General features: G+C 39.5%; 12 non-coding genes across 12 annotated transcripts; all 12 read left to right on the forward strand.

The window, feature by feature from the left end:
* Positions 1–1064: 1064 nt before the first annotated feature.
* TRNAT-CGU (transfer RNA threonine (anticodon CGU)) lies at positions 1065–1137 on the forward strand. The gene has a single exon. It is a non-coding gene; the product is annotated as a tRNA-Thr (tRNA).
* A 640-nt stretch (positions 1138–1777) lies between these two features.
* TRNAT-CGU (transfer RNA threonine (anticodon CGU)) lies at positions 1778–1850 on the forward strand. The gene has a single exon. It is a non-coding gene; the product is annotated as a tRNA-Thr (tRNA).
* A 633-nt stretch (positions 1851–2483) lies between these two features.
* On the forward strand, positions 2484–2556 carry TRNAT-CGU (transfer RNA threonine (anticodon CGU)). The gene has a single exon. It is a non-coding gene; the product is annotated as a tRNA-Thr (tRNA).
* Positions 2557–2847: 291 nt separating this feature from the next.
* Positions 2848–2920, forward strand: TRNAT-UGU (transfer RNA threonine (anticodon UGU)). The gene has a single exon. It is a non-coding gene; the product is annotated as a tRNA-Thr (tRNA).
* A 298-nt stretch (positions 2921–3218) lies between these two features.
* TRNAT-UGU (transfer RNA threonine (anticodon UGU)) lies at positions 3219–3291 on the forward strand. The gene has a single exon. It is a non-coding gene; the product is annotated as a tRNA-Thr (tRNA).
* A 1330-nt stretch (positions 3292–4621) lies between these two features.
* On the forward strand, positions 4622–4694 carry TRNAT-CGU (transfer RNA threonine (anticodon CGU)). The gene has a single exon. It is a non-coding gene; the product is annotated as a tRNA-Thr (tRNA).
* Positions 4695–6382: 1688 nt separating this feature from the next.
* TRNAT-CGU (transfer RNA threonine (anticodon CGU)) lies at positions 6383–6455 on the forward strand. The gene has a single exon. It is a non-coding gene; the product is annotated as a tRNA-Thr (tRNA).
* A 1349-nt stretch (positions 6456–7804) lies between these two features.
* On the forward strand, positions 7805–7877 carry TRNAT-CGU (transfer RNA threonine (anticodon CGU)). The gene has a single exon. It is a non-coding gene; the product is annotated as a tRNA-Thr (tRNA).
* A 1348-nt stretch (positions 7878–9225) lies between these two features.
* Positions 9226–9298, forward strand: TRNAT-CGU (transfer RNA threonine (anticodon CGU)). Its single transcript has one exon. It is a non-coding gene; the product is annotated as a tRNA-Thr (tRNA).
* Positions 9299–9596: 298 nt separating this feature from the next.
* On the forward strand, positions 9597–9669 carry TRNAT-CGU (transfer RNA threonine (anticodon CGU)). Its single transcript has one exon. It is a non-coding gene; the product is annotated as a tRNA-Thr (tRNA).
* Positions 9670–9960: 291 nt separating this feature from the next.
* On the forward strand, positions 9961–10033 carry TRNAT-UGU (transfer RNA threonine (anticodon UGU)). The gene has a single exon. It is a non-coding gene; the product is annotated as a tRNA-Thr (tRNA).
* Positions 10034–10331: 298 nt separating this feature from the next.
* On the forward strand, positions 10332–10404 carry TRNAT-UGU (transfer RNA threonine (anticodon UGU)). Its single transcript has one exon. It is a non-coding gene; the product is annotated as a tRNA-Thr (tRNA).
* The last annotated feature ends 3855 nt before the right edge of the window (positions 10405–14259 follow it).

A 14259-nucleotide genomic window follows, 5' to 3' on the forward strand; every position in this document is an offset into this window, starting at 1 on the left:
TCATGTAAGGCTTCATAGCTCAGGGGTTAGAGTGAGTTCAAATCTCACTGGGGCCTACCAGTTCTTTATTGTTACAGCTACTAACAATAATTTGCATGACCATATGTAAAGTAGTTTCATCAAGTCGAAAGTAAAGAGATCTATTTCAATTTGTTCACATACTTTGATAGTCAATTTGGAGCATCACTTAAGACGTTCATTCTATTTTTCTGACTGTTTTCAATTGCATGTCTCATATCTTTATTGTTCAACCAATTCTATGCATGCCCCAAGCATAGCTATGCATCCAAACTCCTTGAGCTCATTGTTTACAACCTCTTCCTACCTATCTGTCCATTGCCTATCTGTCTCCTCTCAGGACTCTACCTCACCCCTCTTCCACTAATAGTATGTTTCCCGCAAGGTTCTTTTCTTTGTCCTCTCCTTTTCTTTTTGTATGCATCCTCTTTAGTTGAGCTCATTAGCTTTTTTGACTGACAATATCATCTTTTTGCTGCTGATACTCAAATCTACCTTGTATCCCCAGACTTTTACTCACTCGTATCTCCACCAGTCTATCAGCTATCTCTTCTTGGATGTCCCAGCGCTTTGTGAAACTAAACACGTCTAAGATTGACCTGATTATCTTACCACCCTCCACACTGCGTCATCTTCCACAACTGCATTATATATTGATGGCACTACAGACTCTTCTAGTTCTCCTTTCTCACTTTCTCCTCTCCCATTTACATCTATGACCTTATCTCCCTTTAAATTCCCACATTTTCTCATTACCACTCCTGCCAATTGCTTACTTTCTACCACTCATGCCTCCAAGACTCTTTACTGTTTTGTTTTTTTGCAAATTTGTTTATGTGCTCTGTAATTTGACAACGCAGATCCCTTGTGGCACTAAATACAGAATAATAATATTTCTTAAACACTCTCATTGGAAATATATCATAGAGTTTCATTTGAAAAAAGTGTACATTGGCATGAATTGCCAAAAAATTTACAATTTGCAATTGATTATGTTCCTCCAGTACACAGACACCATATATGTCTAGAAATTAATGCACCTCCATGGCTCCATAGCTCAGGGGTTAGAGCACTGGTCTCGTAAACCAGGGGTCGTGAGTTCAAGTCTCACTTGGGCCTTCCAGTTCTTTATTGTTTCATTTACAAAAACTTAATTTGCATGACAGCATGTACAGTGATCTTAATTTGCATGACAGTATATACAGTGGTCTTCTCAAGTCTCAAGTGAGAAGATCTATTTCAAGTTCAATGTGTGCATTTAGCACGGAGATTGCAAATGATTCAGAATCAGTCATTTGTAAACAGTGTCCATTGGGTCAAGGAGCTACAAATTAAAATCCAAAATTAAATTTCAAATTTGATTTCTTTGAAACCCCACAAATGCATGATTTTGTTTTAAACATACATTCTCACGTAAGGCTTCATAGCTCAGGGGTTAGAGCACTGGTCTTGTAAACCAGGGGTCGTACCAGTTTTTTATTGTTACATCTACTAAAACTTAATTTGCATGACAGCATGTACAGTGATCTTAATTTGCATGACAGTATATACAGTGGTCGTCTAAAGTGAGAAGATCTATTTCAAGTTCAATGTGTGCATTTAGCATGGAGATTGCAAATGATTCAGAATCGGCCATTTGTAAACAGTGTCCATTGGGTCAAAGAGCTACAAATTAAAATCAAAAATTAAATTTCAAATTTGATTTCTTTGAAACCCCACAAATGCATGATTTTTTTTTTAAACATACAGTCTCATGTCAGGCTTCATAGCTCAGGGGTTAGAGCACTGGTCTCGTAAACCAGGGGTCGTGAGTTCAAATCTCACTGGGGCCTACCAGTTCTTTATTGTTACATCTACTAAAACTTAATTTGCATGACAGTATGTACAGTGATCTTAATTTGCATGACAGTATATACAGTGGTCGTCTCAAGTGAGAAGATCTATTTCAAGTTCAATGTGTGCATTTAGCACGGAGATTGCAAATGATTCAGAATCAGTCATTTGTAAACAGTGTCCATTGGGTCAAGGAGCTACAAATTAAAATCCAAAATTAAATTTCAAATTTGATTTCTTTGAAACCCCACAAATGCATGATTTTGTTTTAAACATACATTCTCACGTAAGGCTTCATAGCTCAGGGGTTAGAGCACTGGTCTTGTAAACCAGGGGTCGTACCAGTTCTTTATTGTTACATCTACTAAAACTTAATTTGCATGACAGCATGTACAGTGATCTTAATTTGCATGACAGTATATACAGTGGTCGTCTAAAGTGAGAAGATCTATTTCAAGTTCAATGTGTGCATTTAGCATGGAGATTGCAAATGATTCAGAATCGGCCATTTGTAAACAGTGTCCATTGGGTCAAAGAGCTACAAATTAAAATCAAAAATTAAATTTCAAATTTGATTTCTTTGAAACCCCACAAATGCATGATTTTTTTTTTAAACATACAGTCTCATGTCAGGCTTCATAGCTCAGGGGTTAGAGCACTGGTCTCGTAAACCAGGGGTCGTGAGTTCAAATCTCACTGGGGCCTACCAGTTCTTTATTGTTACATCTACTAAAACTTAATTTGCATGACAGTATGTACAGTGATCTTAATTTGCATGACAGTATATACAGTGGTCGTCTCAAGTGAGAAGATCTATTTCAAGTTCAATGTGTGCATTTAGCATGGAGATTGCAAATGATTCAGAATCAGTCATTTGTAAACAGTGTCCATTGGGTCAAGGAGCTACAAATTAAAATCCAAAATTAAATTTCAAATTTGATTTCTTTGAAACCCCACAAATGCATGATTTTTTTTTAAACATACATTCTCATGTAAGGCTTCATAGCTCAGGGGTTAGAGCACTGGTCTTGTAAACCAGGGGTCGTGAGTTCAAATCTCACTGGGGCCTACCAGTTCTTTATTGTTACATCTACTAAAACTTAATTTGCATGACGGTATGTACAGTGATCTTAATTTGCATGACAGTATATACAGTGGTCTTCTCAAGTCTCAAGTGAGAAGATCTATTTCAAGTTCAATGTGTGCATTTAGCATGGAGATTGCAAATGATTCAGAATCAGTCATTTGTAAACAGTGTCCATTGGGTCAAGGAGCTACAATTTAAAATCCAAAATTAAATTTCAAATTTGATTTCTTTGAAACCCCACAAATGCATGAATTTTTTTTAAACATACATTCTCATGTAAGGCTTCATAGCTCAGGGGTTAGAGCACTGGTCTTGTAAACCAGGGGTCGTGACTTCAAATCTCACTGGGGCCTACCAGTTCTTTATTGTTACATCTACTAAAACTTAATTTGCATGACGGTATGCACAGTGATCTTAATTTGCATGACAGTATATACAGTGGTCTTCTCAAGTCTCAAGTGAGAAGATCTATTTCAAGTTCAATGTGTGCATTTAGCATGGAGATTGCAAATGATTCAGAATCAGTCATTTGTAAACAGTGTCCATTGGGTCAAGGAGCTACAAATTAAAATCCAAAATTAAATTTCAAATTTGATTTCTTTGAAACCCCACAAATGCATGATTTTTTTTCAAACATACAGTCTCATGTAAGGCTTCATAGCTCAGGGGTTAGAGTGAGTTCAAATCTCACTGGGGCCTACCAGTTCTTTATTGTTACAGCTACTAAAAATTAATTTGCATGACCATATGTAAAGTAGTTTTTTAAAGTCGAAAGTTAAGAGATCTATTTCAATTTGTTCACATACTTTGATAGTCAATTTGGAGCATCACTTAAGACGTTCATTCTATTTTTCTGACTGTTTTCAATTGCATGTCTCATATCTTTATTGTTCAACCAATTCTATGCATGCCCCAAGCATAGCTATGCATCCAAACTCCTTGAGCTCATTGTTTACAACCTCTTCCTACCTATCTGTCCATTGCCTATCTGTCTCCTCTCAGGACTCTACCTCACCCCTCTTCCACTAATAGTATGTTTCCCGCAAGGTTCTTTTCTTTGTCCTCTCCTTTTCTTTTTGTATGCATCCTCTTTAGTTGAGCTCATTAGCTTTTTTGACTGACAATATCATCTTTTTGCTGCTGATACTCAAATCTACCTTGTCTCCCCAGACTTTTACTCACTCGTATCTCCACCAGTCTATCAGCTATCTCTTCTTGGATGTCCCAGTGCTTTGTGAAACTAAACACGTCTAAGACTGACCTGATTATCTTACCACCCTCCACAACTGCATTATATATTGATGGCACTACAGACTCTTCTAGTTCTCACTTTCTCCTCTCCCATTTACATCTATGACCTTATCTCCCTTTAAATTCCCACATTTTCTCATTACCACTCCTGCCAATTGCTTACTTTCTACCACTCATGCCTCCAAGACTCTTTACTGTTTTGTTTTTTGCAAATTTGTTTATGAGCTCTGTAATTTGACAACGCAGATCCCTTGTGGCACTAAATACAGAATAATAATATTTCTTAAACACTCTCATTGGAAATATATCATAGAGTTTCATTTGAAAAAAGTGTACATTGGCATGAATTGCCAAAAAATGTACAATTTGCAATTGATTATGTTCCTCCAGTACACAGACACCATATATGTCTAGAAATTAATGCACCTCCATGGCTCCATAGCTCAGGGGTTAGAGCACTGGTCTCGTAAACCAGGGGTCGTGAGTTCAAGTCTCACTTGGGCCTTCCAGTTCTTTATTGTTTCATTTACAAAAACTTAATTTGCATGACAGCCTGTACAGTGATCTTAATTTGCATGACAGTATATACAGTGGTCGTCTCAAGTGAGAAGATCTATTTCAAGTTCAATGTGTGCATTTAGCACGGAGATTGCAAATGATTCAGAATCAGTCATTTGTAAACAGTGTCCATTGGGTCAAGGAGCTACAAATTAAAATCCAAAATTAAATTTCAAATTATATTTCTTTGAAACCCCACAAATGCATGATTTTGTTTTAAACATACATTCTCATGTAAGGCTTCATAGCTCAGGGGTTAGAGCACTGGTCTTGTAAACCAGGGGTCGTACCAGTTCTTTATTGTTACATCTACTAAAACTTAATTTGCATGACAGCATGTACAGTGATCTTAATTTGCATGACAGTATATACAGTGGTCGTCTAAAGTGAGAAGATCTATTTCAAGTTCAATGTGTGCATTTAGCATGGAGATTGCAAATGATTCAGAATCGGCCATTTGTAAACAGTGTCCATTGGGTCAAAGAGCTACAAATTAAAATCAAATATTAAATTTCAAATTTGATTTCTTTGAAACCCCACAAATGCATGATTTTTTTTTAAACATACATTCTCATGTAAGGCTTCATAGCTCAGGGGTTAGAGTGAGTTCAAATCTCACTGGGGCCTACCCGTTCTTTATTGTTACAGCTACTAAAAATTAATTTGCATGACCATATGTAAAGTAGTTTCATCAAGTCGAAAGTAAAGAGATCTATTTCAATTTGTTCACATACTTTGATACTCAATTTGGAGCATCACTTAAGACGTTCATTCTATTTTTCTGACTGTTTTCAATTGCATGTCTCATATCTTTATTGTTCAACCAATTCTATGCAAGCCCCAAGCATAGCTATGCATCCAAACTCCTTGAGCTCATTGTTTACAATCTCTTCCTACCTATCTGTCCATTGCCTATCTGTCTCCTCTCAGGACTCTACCTCACCCCTCTTCCACTAATAGTATGTTTCCCGCAAGGTTCTTTTCTTTGTCCTCTCCTTTTCTTTTTGTATGCATCCTCTTTAGTTGAGCTCATTAGCTTTTTTGACTGACAATATCATCTTTTTGCTGCTGATACTCAAATCTACCTTGTCTCCCCAGACTTTTACTCACTCGTATCTCCACCAGTCTATCAGCTATCTCTTCTTGGATGTCCCAGCGCTTTGTGAAACTAAACACGTCTAAGACTGACCTGATTATCTAACCACCCTTCACACTGCGTCATCTTCCACAACTGCATTATATATTGATGGCACTACAGACTCTTCTAGTTCTCCTTTCTCACTTTCTCCTCTCCCATTTACATCTATGACCTTATCTCCCTTTAAATTCCCACATTTTCTCATTACCACTCCTGCCAATTGCTTACTTTCTGCCACTCATGCCTCCAAGACTCTTTACTGTTTTGTTTTTTGCAAATTTGTTTATGTGCTCTATAATTGGACAACGCAGATCCCTTGTGGCACTAAATACAGAATAATAATATTTCTTAAACACTCTCATTGGAAATATATCATAGAGTTTCATTTGAAAAAAGTGTACATTGGCATGAATTGCCAAAAAATGTACAATTTGCAATTGATTATGTTCCTCCAGTACACAGACACCATATATGTCTAGAAATTAATGCACCTCCATGGCTCCATAGCTCAGGGGTTAGAGCACTGGTCTCGTAAACCAGGGGTCGTGAGTTCAAGTCTCACTGGGGCCTTCCAGTTCTTTATTGTTTCATTTACAAAAACTTAATTTGCATGACAGCATGTACAGTGATCTTAATTTGCATGACAGTATATACAGTGGTCTTCTCAAGTCTCAAGTGAGAAGATCTATTTCAAGTTCAATGTGTGCATTTAGCATGGAGATTGCAAATGATTTAGAATCAGTCATTTGTAAACAGTGTCCATTGGGTCAAGGAGCTACAAATTAAAATCCAAAATTAAATTTCAAATTTGATTTCTTTGAAACCCCACAAATGCATGATTTTTTTTCAAACATACAGTCTCATGTAAGGCTTCATAGCTCAGGGGTTATAGAGTGAGTTCAAATCTCACTGGGGCCTACCAGTTCTTTATTGTTACAGCTACTAAAAATTAATTTGCATGACCATATGTAAAGTAGTTTTTTAAAGTCGAAAGTAAAGAGATCTATTTCAATTTGTTCACATACTTTGATAGTCAATTTGGAGCATCACTTAAGACGTTCATTCTATTTTTCTGACTGTTTTCAATTGCATGTCTCATATCTTTATTGTTCAACCAATTCTATGCATGCCCCAAGCATAGCTATGCATCTAAACTCCTTGAGCTTATTGTTTACAACCTCTTCCTACCTATCTGTCCATTGCCTATCTGTCTCCTCTCAGGACTCTACCTCACCCCTCTTCCACTAATAGTATGTTTCCCGCAAGGTTCTTTTCTTTGTCCTCTCCTTTTCTTTTTGTATGCATCCTCTTTAGTTGAGCTCATTAGCTTTTTTGACTGACAATATCATCTTTTTGCTGCTGATACTCAAATCTACCTTGTCTCCCCAGACTTTTACTCACTCGTATCTCCACCAGTCTATCAGCTATCTCTTCTTGGATGTCCCAGTGCTTTGTGAAACTAAACACGTCTAAGACTGACCTGATTATCTTACCACCCTCCACACTGCGTCATCTTCCACAACTGCATTATATATTGATGGCACTACAGACTCTTCTAGTTCTCACTTTCTCCTCTCCCATTTACATCTATGACCTTATCTCCCTTTAAATTCCCACATTTTCTCATTACCACTCCTGCCAATTGCTTACTTTCTACCACTCATGCCTCCAAGACTCTTTACTGTTTTGTTTTTTGCAAATTTGTTTATGTGCTCTGTAATTGGACAACGCAGATCCCTTGTGGCACTAAATACAGAATAATAATATTTCTTAAACACTCTCATTGGAAATATATCATAGAGTTTCATTTGAAAAAAGTGTACATTGGCATGAATTGCCAAAAAATGTACAATTTGCAATTGATTATGTTCCTCCAGTACACAGACACCATATATGTCTAGAAATTAATGCACCTCCATGGCTCCATAGCTCAGGGGTTAGAGCACTGGTCTCGTAAACCAGGGGTCGTGAGTTCAAGTCTCACTGGGGCCTTCCAGTTCTTTATTGTTTCATTTACAAAAACTTAATTTGCATGACAGCATGTACAGTGATCTTAATTTGCATGACAGTATATACAGTGGTCTTCTCAAGTCTCAAGTGAGAAGATCTATTTCAAGTTCAATGTGTGCATTTAGCATGGAGATTGCAAATGATTCAGAATCAGTCATTTCTAAACAGTGTCCATTGGGTCAAGGAGCTACAAATTAAAATCCAAAATTAAATTTCAAATTTGATTTCTTTGAAACCCCACAAATGCATGATTTTTTTTCAAACATACAGTCTCATGTAAGGCTTCATAGCTCAGGGGTTAGAGTGAGTTCAAATCTCACTGGGGCCTACCAGTTCTTTATTGTTACAGCTACTAAAAATTAATTTGCATGACCATATGTAAAGTAGTTTTTTAAAGTCGAAAGTAAAGAGATCTATTTCAATTTGTTCACATACTTTGATAGTCAATTTGGAGCATCACTTAAGACGTTCATTCTATTTTTCTGACTGTTTTCAATTGCATGTCTCATATCTTTATTGTTCAACCAATTCTATGCATGCCCCAAGCATAGCTATGCATCTAAACTCCTTGAGCTTATTGTTTACAACCTCTTCCTACCTATCTGTCCATTACCTATCTGTCTCCTCTCAGGACTCTACCTCACCCCTCTTCCACTAATAGTATGTTTCCCGCAAGGTTCTTTTCTTTGTCCTCTCCTTTTCTTTTTGTATGCATCCTCTTTAGTTGAGCTCATTAGCTTTTTTGACTGACAATATCATCTTTTTGCTGCTGATACTCAAATCTACCTTGTCTCCCCAGACTTTTACTCACTCGTATCTCCACCAGTCTATCAGCTATCTCTTCTTGGATGTCCCAGTGCTTTTTTGAAACTAAACACGTCTAAGACTGACCTGATTATCTTACCACCCTCCACACTGCGTCATCTTCCACAACTGCATTATATATTGATGGCACTACAGACTCTTCTAGTTCTCACTTTCTCCTCTCCCATTTACATCTATGACCTTATCTCCCTTTAAATTCCCACATTTTCTCATTACCACTCCTGCCAATTGCTTACTTTCTACCACTCATGCCTCCAAGACTCTTTACTGTTTTGTTTTTTGCAAATTTGTTTATGTGCTCTGTAATTGGACAACGCAGATCCCTTGTGGCACTAAATACAGAATAATAATATTTCCTAAACACTCTCATTGGAAATATATCATAGAGTTTCATTTGAAAAAAGTGTACATTGGCATGAATTGCCAAAAAATGTACAATTTGCAATTGATTATGTTCCTCCAGTACACAGACACCATATATGTCAAGAAATTAATGTACCACCATGGCTCCATAGCTCAGGGGTTAGAGCACTGGTCTCGTAAACCAGGGGTCGTGAGTTCAAGTCTCACTGGGGCCTTCCAGTTCTTTATTGTTTCATTTACAAAAACTTAATTTGCATGACAGCATGTACAGTGATCTTAATTTGCATGAAAGTATATACAGTGGTCTTCTCAAGTCTCAAGTGAGAAGATCTATTTCAAGTTCAATGTGTGCATTTAGCATGGAGATTGCAAATGATTCAGAATCAGTCATTTGTAAACAGTGTCCATTGGGTCAAGGAGCTACAAATTAAAATCCAAAATTAAATTTCAAATTTGATTTCTTTGAAACCCCACAAATGCATGATTTTTTTTTAAACATACAGTCTCATGTCAGGCTTCGTAGCTCAGGGGTTAGAGCACTGGTCTCGTAAACCAGAGGTCGTGAGTTCAAATCTCACTGAGGCCTACCAGTTCTTTATTGTTACATCTACTAAAACTTAATTTGCATGACAGCATGTACAGTGATCTTAATTTGCATGACAGTATATACAGTGGTCGTCTCAAGTGAGAAGATCTATTTCAAGTTCAATGTGTGCATTTAGCATGGAGATTGCAAATGATTCAGAATCAGTCATTTGTAAACAGTGTCCATTGGGTCAAAGAGCTACAAATTAAAATAAAAAATTAAATTTCAAATTTGATTTCTTTGAAACCCCACAAATGCATGATTTTTTTTTAAACATACATTCTCATGTAAGGCTTCATAGCTCAGGGGTTAGAGCACTGGTCTTGTAAACCAGGGGTCGTGAGTTCAAGTCTCACTGGGGCCTTCCAGTTCTTTATTGTTTCATTTACAAAAACTTAATTTGCATGACAGCATGTACAGTGATCTTAATTTGCATGACAGTATATACAGTGGTCTTCTCAAGTCTCAAGTGAGAAGATCTATTTCAAGTTCAATGTGTGCATTTAGCATGGAGATTGCAAATGATTCAGAATCGGCCATTTGTAAACCGTGTCCATTGGGTCAAAGAGCTACAAATTAAAATCAAAAATTAAGTTTCAAATTTGATTTCTTTGAAACCCCACAAATGCATGATTTTTTTTTAAACATACATTCTCATGTAAGGCTTCATAGCTCAGGGGTAAGAGCACTGGTCTTGTAAACCAGGGGTCGTGAGTTCAAATCTCACTGGGGCCTACCAGTTCTTTATTGTTACATCTACTAAAACTTAATTTGCATGACAGTGATCTTAATTTGCATGACAGTATATACAGTGGTCGTCTCAAGTGAGAAGATCTATTTCAAGTTCAATGTGTGCATTTTTTTTTTTTTATTTCGTTTTTATTTTACTTTTTCAGTACCAAAAACATACATGACAATACACCAATAAAAAAAAAAAAAAGGTCACAAAAAACTCAAAAAATCACAGCAACAAAGCAAATGTATGTACATATATTTACAATCCTCAACCTATTTATTTTAACATAGTCTTTTATATCCAAACATGATTACATTAACCGGCTTGTTGAACGGCTTGCTGTTCCCTGGCCCTCCTCTAGCCCCCGAAATATCCCCCTTTCTCCCACTCTGTTTCACTGTTTTTTTCCTGGCCCCATCTCTTTCTTTTTCCCTAACCGAACATACTGTCTCTTGCTTGCCCAACACTCTATTGACTTAGAATATACTGAAGTGTTGTTGCCCTTATTCCTCACTTCTCTAGCTCCTTTTTCCTCGTTCACTTTCCCTCCTTCTCCCTTCGCCTCCCTCTCCTTCTTTCCTTGCCATCCGTAGGTTGCCCCGGCGAATCTATCACATGCATTTACCCCCTTAACCCCCCCTTTTTTTGGTGATCCCACCTCTCTGGAAATATACGCCCACTTTGTAAGGCAGGAGGCATGAAGGAGCGGGGGGAGAGAAGGAGAGAGAGAGAGAGAGAGAGGACAAAAAAAAAAAAAAGAAAAATTCCCATTTGAGCCACATGTGCTCTCTATATAGAGGGTGTCTTGTGTGTCCCCATTACTGATACCTCTCCATCAAGTATGGGAAATAGTGTCCATTGACCATAAAGTTTAAATTAAGTGACGCCCTCCCCCTTTCTATGTAAACCACTCCCCCCCCCCTATCTACCGGGATTAATCCTATTACTAACCCTTAACATTGGCATACTCTGTGCCCCCCTTTTCGGTGTCTCCATATTGTGCCTACAAACTAGTCCTACGAGTCTTATTGCCATCAGGCCAAGCGTTCTATCTCATCCTTCTAGGGCTCCTTTCCTAGCTGCGATACCACTTGTGTACCCGTGCACCCTATGTGTAGACGTGCTTGTCTAAGCAATTCATTTATATTGGGGCAGGACCACAGAACTCTATACTGATCTGGAGGTCCCCCCGTGCCCTCTACCTACCCACTGTGGAACTGGCCGCCTAACCAGAAAAGGAAAAGAAGAAAAAAAAAAATGAAAAAAAAAAACCCAAAGTATTTTCCTCCCTTCCCCCCTCCCCCCTCCCCTCCCCCCCCCTACAGATTAGCCCCCTCCGTGTTACAGGCTTTGTAGAATCCTGACCTATTCCAGGGACCCCAATTTCCCTGATACTTAGCGAGCGTACCTCTCAAGGCATGTAGGTATTTTTCATGTTCGCTAGTCTGATTTACCAGGTTAACCCATTCTCCGTAGTGCGGAGCCAGTGGGGACATCCATCGTCGGGCTATTATCACCTTGGCAAGGGCCACTAGGCTTCTAACCAATTGCCTCATCTCACCGTTAATTGCGGCTTCCTTCCATATCCCTAAAACCATATTCATTTTACTTAACGCAACTCTCGGAACCCCTATTTGAACAAGGGTTTCCGTTATCTCCCCCCAGAACCTACTGATATCCCTACAACTCCATAGTAAATGATCAAACGTAGCCGGCCTACCCCTACATTTGGGACAACCATCTGATGCAGACCCCGAGAATTTTTTCATTTTGACCGGGGTAATATAGATCCTGTGAAGAATATTAAATTGGACCTGTTGTGTCCGCATTAAGTTAGTCGAGTGCCGGGGACTTGCCAGAGCCACCCTCCACCCATTCTCATCCAGCTGGGGAATATCCTCAATCCATTTAACCCGGAGGGCCCCCAATTCCTCGGATTGAGAGAAGGACTGGAGGTACCGGTACATCTTGGACATTCGCTTCCCTTTAGTAAGTTGTTTTATAAAGACTTTACAAGGGGCCTCCTCCACCGCCCAGGTATCAGGCCTACCCCCCTGTGTCAACGACACTTCTTACTTGCAGGTATCTAAAGAATACTTCCTTGGGTATGCTAAACTCTGATTGCAACTGGGAAAAGGACTTTACTGTCCCATCTTGACACCATTGTCCCACATTCGTAATTCCATATGACCTCCAAACTGTCCCACCTTGTTGTTCTTTAAGTTCCCTCATTCCTTGCAGGGAAAAGATAGGGGTGTCCGGGTCCATACCCACAGTTTTCGTTAATTTACCGGTCCATCTCCATACCTTAACCGACTGGCTGATTAATGGAGGGAGATCCCGGCGAAGCCCTCTCACAAACAATCTTTGTAGAGGCGAAAAGTCTGGATCCACCCGCTCCACCAGACTACGTAATTCATCAGGGACTTCCTCTGACTTGACACATGCACACATTTGTACCATCTGTGCGGCCATATAATATAGTTTAAAATCTGGGAGGGCCAGACCACCCCTTTCCCTATCCCGGCACATGATTTCCATTCTAACTCTTGGGAGTTTGTCCCTCCATATAAATGAGGAGACAATACTCTTTATCTTCCTAAAATGTTCATCCTTAAAGAAAACGGGGGAGTGTTGGGCAATATACAAGAACTTGGGCAATATGGCCATCTTGACCAGGTTAACCCGGCCAATTTGTGAAATCTGGAGCCTTGCCCAGCTTCTACACTTCGACCTGAGATCATTGATAAACGGGATGAGATTATCGGGGATATATTCAGCTGAGTTTCTCGCAACCACTATTCCCAAATACCGAAATTTCTCCACAAGTTTTAGCTGTACTTCTAACACTGGACTTATCCCTTCTTTTTTCCCTAACCGTATGTAATTAGATTTACCCCAATTCATTGAGAGACCAGAGTATCCCCCATAATCCTGAATCAATTTTATCACCCCTGGCAGGTCTCCAGGTACCGCAAGACCAACCAGGAGGTCATCCGCGTACAGCGAGACTAGATTTCTACAGGGCCCCCCTCCCCCGTTCCCTCCCCCCAGAGCCGCCCACAGGACGCACGCCAGAGGCTCCACCACCACTGCAAACAGCAGGGGGGATAGAGGGCACCCCTGGCGCGTGCCTCTGGAGAGAGAGAAGGGGGGAGACGTATACCCATTGATGGTCACTCTAGCTTTAGGGTCCCGATAGAGCAAAGATATCCGTTTAATAAACCTTTCCCCAAACCCAAGTGCCCGCAACACCCTCCACAGAAATGGCCATTCGACCGAGTCGAACGCCTTGTTCGCATCAAAGGATGCGAGCAAGGCGTCCGACCCCCCCCAGCTCTATGCCCTGAAGGTAAGTGTATGCCCTTCTAAAATTGATCATAGTGGATTTCCCCACCATAAACCCAGTCTGATCAGGGTGAACCACTTGATGTATTACTGTCTGGAGTCTGGTTGCCAAAATTTTGGCATATATCTTTGCATCTGCCGTTATTAAAGATATAGGCCTGTATGAGTCCACTCGGTTAGGGTTTTTTCCACTTTTGGGAATCATTATTATGGCAGCCTCAGTCATTGACTGAGAAATACTTTCCTCGGCCTCCATATGCTGGAAAACTTTCAGCAGCCGCGGGCCTAGATTGTTTATAAATTTCTGATACACCTCCCCGGGAAGACCATCCAGGCCGGGGGCTTTACCCCCTGGAAAGGAGTTAACCGCAACCTTCACTTCCTCTACTGACAAGGGGGCCTCCAAAATATCTCTTGATGTGGGCAACAAGCTGGGAAGATCTATCCGTGCCAGGTATTCGTCAATTTCTCCATTACTCCGATTAAGTTTAGATCTATAAACTTCT

The sequence above is a fragment of the Crinia signifera genome, chromosome 11, assembly GCF_055691185.1.
Source record: "Crinia signifera chromosome 11, ASM5569118v1, whole genome shotgun sequence".
NCBI classification, from domain to species: Eukaryota; Metazoa; Chordata; class Amphibia; order Anura; family Myobatrachidae; genus Crinia; species Crinia signifera.